Below are 16,527 nucleotides of genomic sequence, written 5' to 3'. Positions count from 1 at the left end.
TTTGGCTGATTGTCGTCAAGTTGGCTTAATTTCCTTTGTGGTCAGACTCATTTTTCAGTTCAGACTAAAATAAAAAATGCAACCATGGAAGATTTCTGTGCCCAGTTTGACTTCAATATTAAGGCCAATAGTTTTTTTTTTTTTTAGTAATTCTCTTATACACAGTTGTATCAACTTATTGTGGGAAGTAGCTCAGGTTACAAACAATTATAAAAATGTAATTTGACATTTGCATTAAGTGAAGCAAGGGCTTTCCTTACGGAAAAAAATCATGAAAATAATATTTGAGAGCATCACTTTATTACCACTAAAACCTTTGGACTAATCTACAGTTGAAGGATTTAAAATGTCATTAACTTCTTTCTGTACGTTGCAGAGAATATAACATGTACCGAGTAAAATGATGCTTTTATCATGTGAACACTCTTTCTGTTGTTTGTATTCAACCGTTGAACTAGCAAAGGAGCACTAAATAAAATTGATTGGGAATACTCCCATCTATAATGTTTAGATAACTCATGAGAAATGTGAAGTTTACACCAAGTTTTAACTTTGTACAGCAAAAATTAAAAATGTAAATATTAGAAGTAAAGAAAAAAAAACAGGAGTCAACCATGAGATGTGGCAGCCAAGAAATCTAATGTTATCTTCTGTTATATTAAGGGAGGAATAACTTGAGATGGATTAGAGAAGCCTCAAAAAACTCATGATTTGATGCAGAGTAAAGTGCACAAAACCATAAAAACAATTTATATAGACTATTGCTTTGTAAAGGAAAATTTCAGTGAAAACCTCAATAACTATGATCTACTCCAGGGGACAGCTAGCTAAACCTGAGGGACTGTCTTTGTATGGCCCACCCACTACCTCTTTTTTGTGGCCTTTGAGCTAAGAATAGTTTTTACATTTTGAAATAAAATTTTTGTATTTAAAAATGTAGAAAACATTCTTAGCATTCTGACTGTACAAAAACAGGTAATAGGTGGGATTTGGTCGTCAGACCACAGTCTATTGATTCTTGATCAGTTCTTTCTGACCCCAGGGTCCAATACTGACTCCACAAGACAGACCAAATCATGCTTCCCACCTCCTGGCAGAGTGGTGGATTCAGAGTGAGACATATTCTCAGACACAGTCAATGGTTGGATTGGTTTAGTAAGGAAAATCTTTCACTGGAGAGTAAGAATTAGAAGGTTAGTGATAGTAATACTAAAAAGAAAGGAATGATGACCATTTAAAGCATGAGAAATTATTTTTTAAAGAGCTGAGAAGGAAGCTTAGAGGGAGATTAATATGACCCTGGATAGATTTTTTTAGCAAACTCCATTCCAGTTATCAATTATGCATTCTGGGGTTGCTGTCCAACCTTAGCCTTAGACAATTCTTAGTAACAACAGCTGCCACTTGGATAGAAAGGGGTATGCAGTTGCACTTATTTTCCTGACTGCATTTGTTAAAGTGTGTGTGTGTGGGGGGGCAGTGTTTGACCTGCCCCATTTCCTCCAAAGTGCCATGGTAATCTGTCCACATTGTTGCTAAACTACTAAAGTTATAGTAATTATGTGGTGAATGTGATATTTGGTTGGGTGGTATACATGATTTAGCACATATATGCAAACATAAAATACATACATATATAATATATAACTATGTATTGATCTATGTGTATATGTGCATGCATATACACACATATACACTATTTATGTATATGTGTCTATGTATATGTTTGTATGTGTATCTGTGACTTGGGAGCATATGATTCATGAAGACTGTTGGCAGGTACCTTGTCTGGTGAACTTAGGAACAATCACAGCACCCCATCACTCTTTGATACTGTTTCTTCTCTTTATTAACTATCTCCTCTCTCCCTCCTCCCCCTCTCTCTCTCATGCACACAAGAAGTACCACCAGATGCAACATCAAAGAGGAGAGGTGTCTGCCATGTAGTGAGGGGGATAACAGAAGAATTACTCTGATATTTCATTGCTATGCACAAGATACTCAAAGATTAAGAGGAATGTCTTCAGCTCTTTGAATTCATCATCTTTGTTGTTGTTCAATTGTTCAGTTTTGTCCAACTCTTTGTGACCCCATGGACCATAGCATGTCAGGTCCTTCTATCTTCTACTAAGTCCCAAAGTCTGTTCAAGTTCATGGGCATTATTTCCATGACACCTTTTATTCATCTCTTCCTCTGCCATCCCCTCTTCCTTTTGCCTTTCATCTTTCCCAACTTCAGGGTCTTTTCCAATAAGCCTTGTCTTCTCACTATGTGAACAAAGTAGTTCAGCTTCAGTATTTGATGTTCCAGTGAACAGTCTGATTAGCTGAGCCCTTTTTAGTGCTGTTTATTCACCGTTGGTATCTACCTAGCACTCTGTCTCACCTGTGACTCCAGAAACTGTAGCGTGCACAATAGGCACACCCCAGTAAACCATCTTGGCAGATGGGCTAACTCACATTGAGGGTAACAAACAGGCCTGAAACCTGCCAGTGAGTTAGGAGGGGGTCTCTCCAAGCATAGTAAGATTTCCCCATGTAAGCTAGAAGCATTTCCCATAAGATCAGGGGTGAAACAAGGGTGTCCACCATCACCCCTCTTATTCAATCTGGTACTAGAAATGTTAGCAGCAGCAATTAGAGAAGAAAAAGAAATCAAAGGAATCAAATTAGGCAAAGAAGAGACCAAGCTATCACTCTTTGGAGATGATATGGTGATATACTTACAGAATCCTAGAGAATCAAGTAAAAAACTACTTGAGACAATAAATAAATTTGGCAAAGTTGCAGGATATAAAATAAACCCACATAAATCCTCAGCATTCCTGTATATTTCTAATGAAATTCAACAGCAAGAGATAAAAAGAGAAATCCCACTTAAAGTTATTGTAGACATGATAAAATATTTGGGAATTTACCTGCCAAAAGAAACCCAGGACCTGTATGATCATAACTACAAAACACTTTTCACACAAATAAATTCAGATCTAACTAATTGGAAAAATATTGATTGCTCATGGCTGGGTCAAGCTAATATAATAAAAATGACAATTTTACCTAAATTAAATTATATATTTAGTGCCATACCAATCAGTTTACCAAAAAACTACTTTATAGAGTTAGAAAAAATAGTAACAAAATTCATTGGAAGAACAAACGGTCCAGAATATCAAGGGAATTAATGGAAAGAAATGCTAGGGAAGTCTGACTAGCTATACCAGATTCCAATCTGTGGTATAAAGCAGCAGTCATCACAACTACTTGGTACTGGCTGAGGAATAGAGGAGTGGATCAATGGAATAGATTAGGCACATGAGATTCAGAAGTAGACTATAGTAATCTATTGTTTGATAAACCCCCAAGACCCCAGTTTTTGGGATAAGAACCCACTATTTGACAAAAACTGCTGGGAAAACTTGAATATAGTATGGCAGAAACTGGGCATAAACCATTATCTAACACCATATACCAAAATCAAGTCTAATTGGGTGCATGATCTAGGTATAAAGGCTGATACTGTAAGCAATCTAGGAAAACAAGGAATAGTTTACTTGTCAGATTTGTGGAGAGGGAAACACTTTATGACCAAACAAGAATTAGAGATCATTATAAAATGCAAAATGGAAAATTTTGATTACATTAAATTGAAAAGCTTCTGTGCAAACAAAGCCAATGTAACCAAGATTAAGAGGGAGGTGGGAAATTGGGAAAGAATTTTTACAACCTATGTCTCTGATAAAGGCCTCATTTCTAAAATACACAGAGAATTGAGTCAAATCTACAAGAATACAAGTCATTCCCCAATTGATAAATGGTCAAAAGATATGAACAGGCAGTATTAAGAGAAAGAAATTAAAGATATCTATAAGTATATGAAAAAATGTTCTAAATCACTATTGATTACAGCAATGCAAATCAAAACAACTCTGAGGTACCACATCTCACCAGTCAGATTGGTTAAGATAACAAAACAGGAAAATGACAAATGCTGGAAAGGATGTGGGCAAATTGGAACACTAATGCATTGCTGGTGGAGTTGAAAATGGATCCAACCTTTCTGGAGAGCAATCTGGAACTATGCCCAAAGGGCTATAAATATTTTCATACCCTTTGACCCAGCAATACCACTTCTAGGGTTATATCCCAAATAGATCATAGAAGTGGGAGGAAGACCCATATGTACAAAAATATTTATAGCAGCTCTTTTTGTGGTGGCAAATAATTGGAAATTAAGGGGGTGCCCATCAATTGGGGAATGACTGAACAAGTTGTGGTATATGCATGTAATGGAATATTATTGTGCTATAAGAAACAAGGAGCAGGTGGACTTCATATTTACCTGGAGAGGCTTATACGAACTGATGCTGAGTGAGAAGAGTGGAACCAAGAGAAATTTGTACACAATTACAGACACAACGTATGTGTGATGACCAACTTTGATAGACTGGACTCTTCTCAGCAATGCAGTGATATAAGTCAATCCCAAAAGACTCATGATGGAGAAAGATGTCTTCAGCCAGAAAAAGAACTAGAAAGAACTGAGTTTGAATCCAGATTGAAGCAAACTATCTGATCTTTTTCTTTTTCTTTTTTGGTTTTATTTCCTCTTTACCATTTTTTATTCCATCTGATACAATCTGTCTTTAGTACCTGACTAATGTCTGATGTGAAAGTGTTTGCAGATGCTATACTTGATTGTATGCCGCCATGGGTAGGGGGGAGGGGAGAGAGGGGGACAGAATTTGAAACTCAAAGAATCGTGGAATTGAATCTTGTAAACTAAAAGTAAACAAAAAAATTAATAAAAAATATGATTTCCCCATGGTAGAATTAGTATATGAAAACAATTTCTTCCAACAGCCATAAAGGTGGCCAGAATAAGTGCTGTGGAGTGCTTAGAGCTGAGTTGGACATTGAAGACACCAAGGTCTTCCAGTGCATGCCAAGTCATTGACAATCATCTTGATTTTTATCTTGCAAAGGACTTTGATGACTCTGGAAGAGAGAGTGAGGCTGACAACTTCATGCAACTCTTACTTAAAGTTCAATTCCTGACCTCTTGATGTTACCAGATCTCTTTGGAAAAAAAATAAGACAAAGAATTAACTACAAATATTCTGATTATACCTCAGTACTGCTTTACTCACCAATCCATTGACTGTAAGGGCTGGCTACTCCATTTCTTTTAAGCGATCCATTCTCATCCATTTAAGCTCACTGGCACCTGAGATGTTGATGCTTAATCTTTCTGTCTCCTGTTTGGTCACCTCCAGCTTGCCCTGATTCATAGATCTTACATTACAGATTCCTATGCAATATTGATCGTTATAGCATTAGACTTTCCTTTCATTATCAGATGCATCTGCAGCTGAGTTTCCTTTCAGCTCTGGCCCAACCACTTCATTACTTGTGGATCTACTTACAGTTGTCCTCCATTCTCCCCTGGTAGCATACTGGACACTTTCAAACCTGAAGGACTAATCTTCCGATGTCATCTCCTTAATCATTTTACTACTGTCCAGGGGGTTTTCTTGGTTAAAAATACTGGAATGCTTGGCCATTTCTTTCTCCAGTTTTGCCAGAACTCTCCACTATGACCTGTCTATCTTGGGTAACCCTGCATGGCACAGCTCATGGTTTTATTGAGCAGCAACAAGGCAATGATCCAAGAGGGGATCTCTGAGAAAACTGAACAAGAAGCAATCACGAGACGACATGGGTGGGTGGCAATCTGCAGTGGAGGGAATGTCCCCATTGGGGAGAACAAGTATTAACCAAAGCATCAAAGTCACTGACAAGTCTCACTTTTAACAGTCAATAGGTGTGGGAACCAGAACAAGTCACTTAATCTCTCTGTGCCTTAAGCATCCTAGTCTAGGAAAATGAGGGGGTTGGGTTAGATGACCTCTGAGTTTACTTCCAGCTCTAGACCTAGAATCCCATGATTCTCTAGGTCACCCTGAAACAAAAGAAATGGGAGAAATCAGCAGGAAGGAATGCATCATTAGTCCTTGTAAAATACTCCCACTCTGTAAGTGTCTCTGGGCTTTTAAATTCTGGAAGCATTCCAAATCAGGTCTTGTTCAGGGCTGCTTTTGGCTACATGGTCATTGTAGGTGCTTCCCAATATCCATTTGCAGGGATTATATTACATAGTTGCCCTTTTCTTTGGGGAAAAAATGCATTTTAATTACTGTTCATTTCCCCTAAAAACAGCAGTAATTAAAATGGCCTCTTAAACATTTCTTTAATCCTTGAAGCCCCAGCCTTCCTTGAACTCTGCTAGGCCAGTGAACTCCTGCTGTGATGAGAAATTGAAACTTTTGTGGATGCAGGACTCAAAGGAATAGAAAATATGTTTCATATTTGTTCTTGTGACTAATTTTAGGGGGTTGTGCAATGAGAACCTGGCGCAAGTTGGTTTCACTACAGAGTATTGGAGAGGCAGGGCAACCTCAGAGCTGCAGCAGGGCCTGGGCCCAAGTCAGAGGAGAAGGGGGAGCTGGAACTGCCACACAGTAAGGTATTACAGGGTTCAACATAAGCCTTGAAGATTCTTTGTCCCCCATACTCTCTCTCTCCTCATGTTGGCCTCCTGGATTTCCTGGCTGCCTTCAGGTCTCAGCAAGAAGTCTTTTCCAGTCTTCCTGAATCTTTGTGCCTTCCCTCTGAGACTATCTCCAAGACAATAACTCATTTGCCCATAGTTGGCATGTTACCTTCTCCCAGGATCTCTTTTCATATCATTTAAGCCTCATAACAACCTTGCAGTATGAGTGCTGAAGTTGGCATACAGTAGGCGCTTAATAAATGCTTTTGGACTTGTTTGCAGAATCTGTCCATTTTATAGGGAAGCATCTCAATGCTTATAACATCATAATAGGTCCTGAAAGGCTGGGACCAACGGGGACTTCTTTTGCACACTCGGTGCCCATGCACAGTGTTTTCATTTTCTCTGACTTGGGAATCTCAGGCCCAGATCCATGTATACCCACTTACCCTTTCACCCAACTCTTCTGTGGATAGGAAAGAATATTGAAAGTTTAGGCCTGAGTGGAAAGATTTGCTAGTGAGAAGACCCTCACTGGAATCCCAGCAGACCAGCCACTCTCTATCTCTCGGTCTCAGCTTTACGAACTATCAAAAGAAGGAACCAAAAGAGATGGGCTCCATAATTCTTCCAAGCTCTGAAAAGCTGGGAATTTCCCACCACTTCCCTGTTCTGCCCTCTTTGAAATAAACATACAACACTTGTTTGTGGATTTTTTTTATTGTAAGCAAATATAAGGAAATAGGGATTTTAAATAACAAACAGAAGAGGAAATCTGCAGAACTCAGAGGGTCAGCCTGATCTTCATGGAAAGGCCAATGGGAGCTAGCCCTTGATCTAACTGTCCCTCAGACTCACTGACCCCATTCTTGGAATTCTCCCCAGGAGTCAGCCTAACCCTAGTCTTGCCTGAATTAGGTTCTAATCCAAACCAAGAGGCTTCCAGCCAACATTGGCTTGGGTTGTCAGCAAGGCTGCTTGTGTCTGGGGCTCTCTTTGTAACTTGCTTCCCAAGCTTTATCCCAGAATATGGACTTCTACTTGAGAAAGGCAGCTGTATGTCACTGAAGGATGTCTTTCCTGGGTTCCCCCCATCCTTACCAAATCTTCATCGACCTTATCCCCTGAGCTCTCAGCCTCTATCTCTTTCCTCTTTCACTAACAAACTCCCACCCTTCACCTCCCACTCATTTCCCATTGCCTTGAAAGCTTCTTTCAGACTCCACTCTTCCACCTACACTTCTCTCTCCAAGTTTGCCAGTGGTTTATTAGATACTAAATCTGATGGCTTTTCCTCAGTTTTTGACCTTGACCTCTCTTCAGCCTTTCCTCCTACTGACCACATCATCCTCCAGCATATTAACTTCTCCCTGAACTTTCTTGATGCTGCTCACTCCTGAAAAAAGGACTCAACAAGTTTTTATTTACCCAAAGGAAAGAATTAATAACCATGGGTAGAAATTTCAAAGAGACTAAAAGGATTTGGCCTGATGTGAGGAAACCCTTCACCTCCAAACCCAAAAATTAGGGGGATCAGTGCAAAGAAAGTGGTCTAGTCATGCCATATCTCACACTGTATCATAAAGCAGTAATTATCAAAACAATCTTGTACTGGTTAAGAAAAAGAGTGGTGAATCAGTGGAATAGATTAGGTACAAATTATATTATAGTAAATGATCATAGTAATCTATGATAAACCCAAAGATCCAAGACTTTGGAACAAAAACTCATTATTTGATAAAAAAGAAACTTCTCAGAAACCTGGAAAAGAGAATCAAAGAAATTAGGTAAAGACCAACAACATCGCATACTCTATACCAAGATAAGGTCAGAATGGGCATAGTATTTACACATAAAGGGTGATACCGTTTTAGGAGGGACATCAATAAACTGAAGGGTTTTCACTTTCAATAAACTGAAGACCAAACAGGCTAGTTAAGGGCTCGAATCCGTGTTAAGTGAAGCTCACGTCACAGAGCTGGGAATTTCGAATCAGAAGAAAACCACTTTATTGAGGATTTCCTTCTGTGCTCTCCTATGACCTGACTCTGGCTTCTGCTAACATCCTCAGCCCAGGATACTGGTACTACTGATTTATGAAAGTTATGTTAGATTACTGATTCCTTTGGCATTCCCTCATCTAATACAAGGGAATTCTTTCTGGAATCTCATTCCTATGGGAGATGTGAAATGAAATGTGCACTTGGCTTCAAGTTAGGGGAGATCATAAATTGAATACCATTTTTGCCCCTCAGTTGGGCAAGTATGGAGACTCATTTTCCTTATTCATAAAAGTGGGCTAATTACCTCCGCTGCATTCATCAGAGGGCTATTGTGAAACCAAAAGGAAAAAAAAAAGATGGAGTGCTTGCAAATTTTCTTCTAAACTTTAAAGTGCTATGTAAATTGACAATTATTATTTTATTAGCCTTTTTAAAATTTAGATGTATCTATGACTTCATCAGTGTGGACACTCTTTACTTTTTCCTTTATCACAAAGTCCAGTCAAAAATAATTTCCATGAATGAAGGTCATTCACTGGCCATTCCCTGCAGAAGGCACAAGGATGGTGTGGGCATCAGGGATGTTAAATCCCAGTTCTCCTCTGGGGCATTCTGTATGAGAAGAGTTCCCCTTCCATCAGGAGGAATGTGTCTACCTAGTTCTAAGTGGAATGCAAACCGACACTTGCCAAGGATTTTCCTGCAGGGGGTAAACTGCTTTTGTCTCAACTTCTCCAGAGAAAAGCAAGTGAAGGCCCTTTCTCCATGCCCTATTAGTTTAAAGGAAAAGGAAGTGCCTTGCAGAGTTGAAAGGGAAAAGTAAAGCTGACTGGCTTCACTTAATTCTTTTTATTCCAAGACGCATAACTTCTGGACAGAGAATTTATGGTCTTTGCCGACAGTCCTGTATTTCAGAGGAATGCATGATTTCTGATCTTTTGTCTGTCAAATACTTTCTGATCTTAATTGACTGTTACCTGATGATATCTCTGGAGAAATGGAAATAGCAGCCATGCATCTCAAAATGATGCCCTTTGATGTCAGACTTTGAGGAAATAAAACACCTGTGCAGTTACGGAATCCAGACCAGGAATAAGCTTTCAGTGGGGCCACTGCATTGCGTATTATGTTCTCTTTGCAAGAATATATGCAGGGCAAATTTCAAGTCCATTGTCTAATATTTATTAAATGCCTACTATGTGCTGGGTCCTGTGCTAAGCATTGTAGATACGAAGAAAGGCAGAAGGCAGGCTCTGCCCTCAAGGAGCTCACAGTTGAATGAGGGAAACAATAAAAGAAGAGCTATATACAAACAGGACAAAGGAAGGATTCCTTGGAGATTATTCCAAAGTGAAGGCACTAGCAAGGAGGTCCAACAGGAAAGGTTTCTTTAGGAGGTGGGGTTTAGGTGAGGCTTGAAGGAATCCAGAATCCTGGAGGTGAAAAGAAAGAAGAAGAAAGCTGCAGACGTGGGAGCCAGGCAGTGGAGTGCTGGTGGTTGAGAGAGGGAGTGGTATCCCCCAAGGAATCACAAATGACATTAGGGAGTGAGGTAGGAGCAAGGCTGAGGTGACAGAAGCATTAAAAGCCAGACGGGATTTTCTATTGCTTCCTGAAAGTGTTAGGGAGCCACTGGGGTTTATAGAACAGGGAAGTGATGTGATCAACTCTGCACTTTAAGATGAACTCAAGGGCTGAGTGAAAGGTGGATTGGAGTGGGAAGAAACTGGAGGTGAGAATTCAATATCAGTCTATAGCAATAGCCCAAGATGGGGTGAGGAGGGCCTGTCCCAGACTGATAACAGCGTCAGAGGAGAGATGCTACAAAGGTGGAAGGCCTTTGGAAGGACTTGGCATCTGACGGAAAATAGAAACAGGATTCCACGGGAACAGGCAGTGTGTAAGCCTGGGTGACTTCGAGATGGGCGTCCTCTTCGCAATAACATGAAGGGGAGCAGGAGGGGGGGGGTTTGGGCACAAAGGCTGCCCATCAGGTTGGATGGAGGTTCTTTCCCAGTCACTCAGACCACCACAAACGGTGCTCTCATCCTTGGGAGAACATGTTGTCTGGACCTCCAATTCCACCCCCTGCATATTCCAGTAATTTAAGCATCATACCTCCCCAACTCCCCATGAGACCATAACACCTCAAGGACAGAGGACACAATGACAACAAGAATGACTAGTGTTTATGTAGTGCTTCCTATGTGCTAAATTATTACAATTATTATTTCTATTAATCCTCACAACAGCTCTAGGGTTTGTGTTGTTATTATCTCCATTTTACGATGAAGAAACTGAGGCAAACAGAGATTAAGTGACTTGTCCAGGATCCCCCAATTAGTAAGTGCCTGAGGCTGCATTTGAACTCAGGCCCTCCTGACTCCAGGCCTGGTGCTCTGGGCTTAAAAGGGACTTTAGAGGCTATCTAATCCAAGTCACATTTACAGTGTCTCTCATTTCTCTGTCTCCTCCTGTCTTTTAAGAGATGCTTGCCCCAAGCAGGCACTTTGCTTATTTTTTTTTTTCATTTTTTAAATGCTTTATTAACTTTTGATTTACATCATTCGTTTCCACCAGATTTTGAGTTACAAATTTTCTCCCCATTTTTCCCCTATCCACCGCTCCCAAATAGCAGTCCCACAGCATATCCCCTCCTCCAGTCTGCTCTCTCCCATATCTTCTCCCATACCCCCTTCAACTTCTCCAGTGGATCTCTATGCCCCAGTACCTGCATATCTTATTTCCCAATTACATGTAAGATAGTATTCATAATAGTATATATATATATATGTATATATATATATATTTAAACATTTGATTTTAAATCTTTGAATTCCAGATTCATTCCCTTCCTCCCTTGTCACCCACCCTTACTGGGAAGATAAGGAGTTCAGTATAGGATGTACATGTGTAGCTAATGCAAAACAATAACATAGTATATATATTGCAAAAGACTGACTATATTTCCCTCCCTCCTATCCCACCTCCCACTTGTTCTATTCTCTACCTTAATCCTGTCCCTTTTCAAAAGTGGGTGCTTCCGACTTCCCTCCCCCCCAGCCTGCCCTCCCTTCCATCATCCCCCCTCTCATCCCCTTCCCCCCTACTCTCCTGTAGTGTGATATTCCCTATTTAGAGTGTACGTCATTCCCTCCCCAAACCAAATTCAGTGAGAATAAGTTTGACCCATTCCTTTTGCCTTCTGATTCTTCCCCTCCATTGTAACCATTTCCCCTTGCCTCTTCTTTATGAGATAGTTTACCCCCATTCTCTCTCTCTCTATTTCCTCTCATTATATTCCTCTCTCACCTCTTAATTTCACCTTTTAAGTATCATCCCTTCCTGATAAATTGGTCCTATGCCATCTATCTATGTATACCTGTAAACATATATACACACATTCTCATATGTATTCATATGCCCATATACCCTCATATATAGACACATATATATATATAATTTCTATTCCCTTCAATTACTGAGAAAAGTTTCATCAGTTACAATTACTGTTTTTCCATGTAGGAATGTTAATAGTTCAACTTTGATAAGTTCCTTATGATATCTTTTCCCTGTTTACCTTCTCATGCTTCTCCTGCTTCTTGTATGTAAATGTCAAATTTTCTATTCAACTCTGGTTTTTTCAGCAAGAATGCTTGAAAGTCCTCTATTCCACTGAATGACCATATTTTCCCCTGAAACATGATACTCAGTTTTACTGGGTAGGTGACTCTTGGTTTTAATCCCAGCTTCTTTGCCCTTTGGAATATCATATTCCTAGCCCTTCAATCCCTCAATGTAGAAGCTGCCAGATCCTGGGTTATCCTGATTGTGTTTCCACAATATTCAAATTGTTTCTTCCTGGCTGCTTGTAATATTCTCTCCTTAATCTGGGAATTCCAGAACCTGGCTATAATATTCCTAGGAGTTTCTTTTAGGGATCTTTTTTCAGGAGGTGATGGGTGGATTCTTTCAACCTCCATTTTACCCTGTGTTTCTAAAACATCAGGGCAGTTTTCTTTGAGAACTTCCTGGAGGATAATTTCTAAGTTCTTACTTTGATCATGGCTTTCAGGTAGTCCAGTAATTTTTAAATTATTTCTCCTGGATCTATTTTCCATGTCAGTGTTTTTTTTTCCCCATGAGATATTTCACATGGCCTTCTATTCTATCGTTTGTTTGGATCTGTTTAACAGCATCTCATAAAGTCATTAGCTTCCATTTGCATCAATCTAATTCTGAAGCAATGATTCTCCTCATTGAGCTTTTGAGATTCTTTTTTCCACCTGGCAAATTCGGCTTTTTAAGGCATTCTTCTTCTCATTGCCTTTTTGAGCCTCTTTTGCCATTTGATTTAGTCTATTTTTAAGGTGTCATTTTCCTCAGTCAGGCTGTTGACTCTCATTTCTTAATTTTTTTGCATTGTTTTCATTTCTGTTCCCAATTTTTCCTCCACTTCTCTTATCTGCTCTTATCTCTATGGCCTATAACCAGCTCATATTTTCCTTTGAAGCTTTTGGTGCAGGAGTTCTGACTTCACTGTCTTCCTCCTGTTTCATGCTTTGCTCCTTTTTGTCCCCAAAATAGGAGTCTAATGTTGGAATCTTCTTTTTTGTTTTGTTTTGTTTTTTGCCTTTTTTGGAGGGCAATTGGGGTTAAGTAACTTTCCCAAGGTCACATGGCTAGTTTTTTTGTGTGGATGTTAAGTGTCTGAGGCTGGAACCGAACTCGGGCCCTCCTGACTCCAGGGCCGGCGCTTTACTTACTGCACCAACTAGCCACCCCTGAATGTTGGAATCTTCTGTCTTCTTTGTTTCCTTTGCCTGGTCATGTCACCCCCTCAGTCACTTGAGCCCTGGGCTTTTTGCCACAATAGGACTCTGACACCAGACAGGGGAGCTCTTGTCCCAAACACTGCAGTTTTCTCAGCTGCCGGAGGTATTAGATGGGTTCCCTCTCTGAGACCTCCACATACTCTCACAAGCTGGACACACCCCCCGGAACCTCCACCCTAGACTGCAATCCAGATCCAAGAAGGTTAAAGCAAGAGCGATTACCCCTCAGACTGGTACTTGGTCCCCTAGACTCTTTAGGTCAGGAGCTGAAGCTGCCACATGAGGGGCCTGGCTTTGCCTACGTCTCAGCTGCTTCTCCCCCTGGGGGCAAAAGCCACACACTCCCACTTGCTGGGTCCCAACGTCCAGACTGCACTGACCTCTCACTTTGTCCTTCACATCTATGTGTTGATAAATCTGGAAAAGGCCACAGATGCTGCTGATCTGGAGTCCCTCTGGCTGGTGGCTGGTCAGGTCCCCCTGGGGCTAAAGCCTCAGCAGAGTGCTGCACTGGCCAATTCCTGCCAGCCTGGCAGGCTGTCCTCAGAGGGAGGTTAACTTCTCTGTGTCATTTTGTGGGTTCTGCAGATCCAAAATTTGTTCAGAGTCTCCTTTTACATGGATTGGGGAAGGTGGAAGCCAGAGCCACTTAGAGGTCATGCTTCTACTGTGCCATCTTGACCCTGCCCTTGGAGCAGGCACTTTGTGGGAAAATAACTGAAAACAAACAAACCCAAGCTCATTCTGCCAGAGAGGCCAAAGGGAGATTTGCCTCTCTTGGGAAGAATGTGTGGATGTTGCTCCTGGAAACTGCCAATGGCATCTAAACCAGCTCTGTCCTCTGGCAAATGATGTGCGTGGGATAGAGACCAGCAAAATGAATCTCCAATGTATGGCTTGAAGTGAAAAGCAGATCAGCTCTGGATACCCTGAGCCCTTGGTAGGCATGGACTGGCCAAGTTCACTCAGTGTTGTGCACAAAGTAATAAGCACATAATCCATGCTTATGGTTGAAATGGCAGGGTCCCCAGCCTCCTGGTCCCCACTGACCTTTGCAATTTCCCTGTTTGGTTAAAATCCTGACTTTATTTGGAGGCATCACTGATTTTATGGACATCCTGCAGTCAAAAAGCTGCGTACAAGTAGGCCCTGTCCTGTATGAGACGATTCTTTTAAGCTGGAGCCTCTCCATGGAGCCTTTGATGTTCCATGGCCATAGTACAGCCAGTGTATGAAGGCCTGCCTCCCTGGGGTGGTGTAGGGACATGAGTGGTGGGGCATAAATGCTTATTGCCTGACCACTCATATATGCTGCGCAAGATAAAACTCTAACTGTACGTATTCACTTCACTTTGAAACCCTTTGTCCAAATTCTTTCCTTTTTCCATGTTTCCCACTTTGCCTCTTGGATTGAAAAGTTTACCAGCTTGATCTTTTGAAAACTATATTTTAAGGCCTCTCAGTCCTTTCTACCCTCGTGCTATTAGGGCATCCTGCCAGTTGTGAAGGCATAATCCCCCACCCTCATAATGCTTGACAGTTTCCCTACAAAATGTTCATGTCCACTAAATGCAGCCCGTGGATACTGGATTTCAACACAGTCTGACTCTCTGAAAGGTCACTGTGACTTTGGCTCTTTATTCTCTGCTTGCTCTAATATGTCGACTCCAGGACATTTCCCTGCTGTTCTGATGCCTTCCTACCTCTTCCTTCCAGTCTGACCTTCAGTTTATGTTTTTAAAGGTCCTGGGAAGCTCCAGGTTTGATTCAGGATTTAAAATTGTGTTTCAGGTGGCATTCTGGTAGCTACCTAATTTTTAAATTAAAAAAATATTCTGAATTTTATGAATATTAGCGAGAGAGAGACTGAGACAGAGGGACAGAGATAGACTGAGAAAAACATTTCCACACACAAAGTAGAACAGAGAAAGAGGAGTGTAGGGGAAATGTTGGTATCTATTATATACAACTTACTTTCAAAGCTTTCCTGCTTGTCTGCATTTCCTGCTGAACATCCTTCAGTTCCCTTCTGTATATTGTTAAACTATTATCATCTTGAAGGAGGTGCCTAGGACCATCCCCAGATTGGGGGACAGTCATTCTCAACTGCTACCATCACCACTGCCCAAGAGAGGCTGAGGGAGAAGCTAAGGGAGGTGGGACCAAGATTGAGGAGGAGCCATAAAGGAGACATGACTGTCTGCCAACCTGGCCCTTCCAAAGTTAGAACCCAGACCCAAAGAGGCATCTGCAAAGAAGGGAGAGAAATGGCCAAAAGGGAGAAGGGGAAAGAGCGATCTCTATATGGATGGCAGTGAGCCTGCCGAAGACAGGACTGCCAAAACAGACCAGGCCCTGAAAACTAAAGGTACTGGAGATGCCAAGTGAATTGTGGGGCTTTTTGATAACTGCGCTTCTGGTGACTGCACAGCTTGAAATGGTGTTTTTAAATCGATTGTTTTACAAAAATGGAGAATTTGTTTTAAGCTATGTCATTAGCACAGAGAATGCTTTGTTGGTGTTTTGGGGGTCAGGGTGTGGAAGATGTCATAGATTGTGTGTCTCAGAAGTTGGGCTGAAATAGGTAGGCATTTCTTCCCCTCCTAGTTTTTGAGAGGACTCCTTTTGAAATAGGAGGTTCCCTGAGATATTACTCTCTCTTTCTCCCTGTCTCTGTCTGTCTCACACTCACACTCACACACACACACACACACACACACACACACACACACACACACACCCTATATGCATCAATATGAACACTGATGCTAGTCCTAGCCTGTCTGGGGGTAGGAGAGGATACCTTTGAAAATGTATGTTTTTTCCTGGTCTGACATAAGTTTTACTCCTTCAAAAAAGGGACTTACCAGGACCTGACTTCATTTTCCTCTCTTCTCCCACCTCCAAATCAGTTGTGTTGCATACCAGTGTTTCAGGCAATCTGGACTTGAATTATGTCCCTAAAATGCCTCCCCAAAAGAACCACAGTTCCTTCCATAATGGGGATTTTTTCTAATCAAGGATTTTGCAGTCTTCCTTTCCTTCCCTCAAAGTCAGGGGAAGGCTTGTGAAAAATTGTTAAACAATATTTATTCAATGGAACTTGTGAAAAATTGTTAAACAACAATATTCATTCAAT

The 16,527-nt window shown here is 40.9% G+C and overlaps 1 pseudogene; it reads left to right on the top strand.

Annotated features, from left to right (window-relative positions):
• Positions 1-5,621: 5,621 nt before the first annotated feature.
• Positions 5,622-15,776, top strand: LOC138173168 (high mobility group nucleosome-binding domain-containing protein 4-like; annotated as a pseudogene).
• The last annotated feature ends 751 nt before the right edge of the window (positions 15,777-16,527 follow it).

Source organism: Petaurus breviceps, unplaced genomic scaffold, assembly GCF_028583685.1.
Source record: "Petaurus breviceps papuanus isolate PSGF00001 unplaced genomic scaffold, PetGlider_PUasm1.0 567, whole genome shotgun sequence".
NCBI classification, from domain to species: domain Eukaryota; kingdom Metazoa; phylum Chordata; class Mammalia; order Diprotodontia; family Petauridae; genus Petaurus; species Petaurus breviceps.
This window is presented reverse-complemented; position numbering and strand designations above follow the sequence as displayed.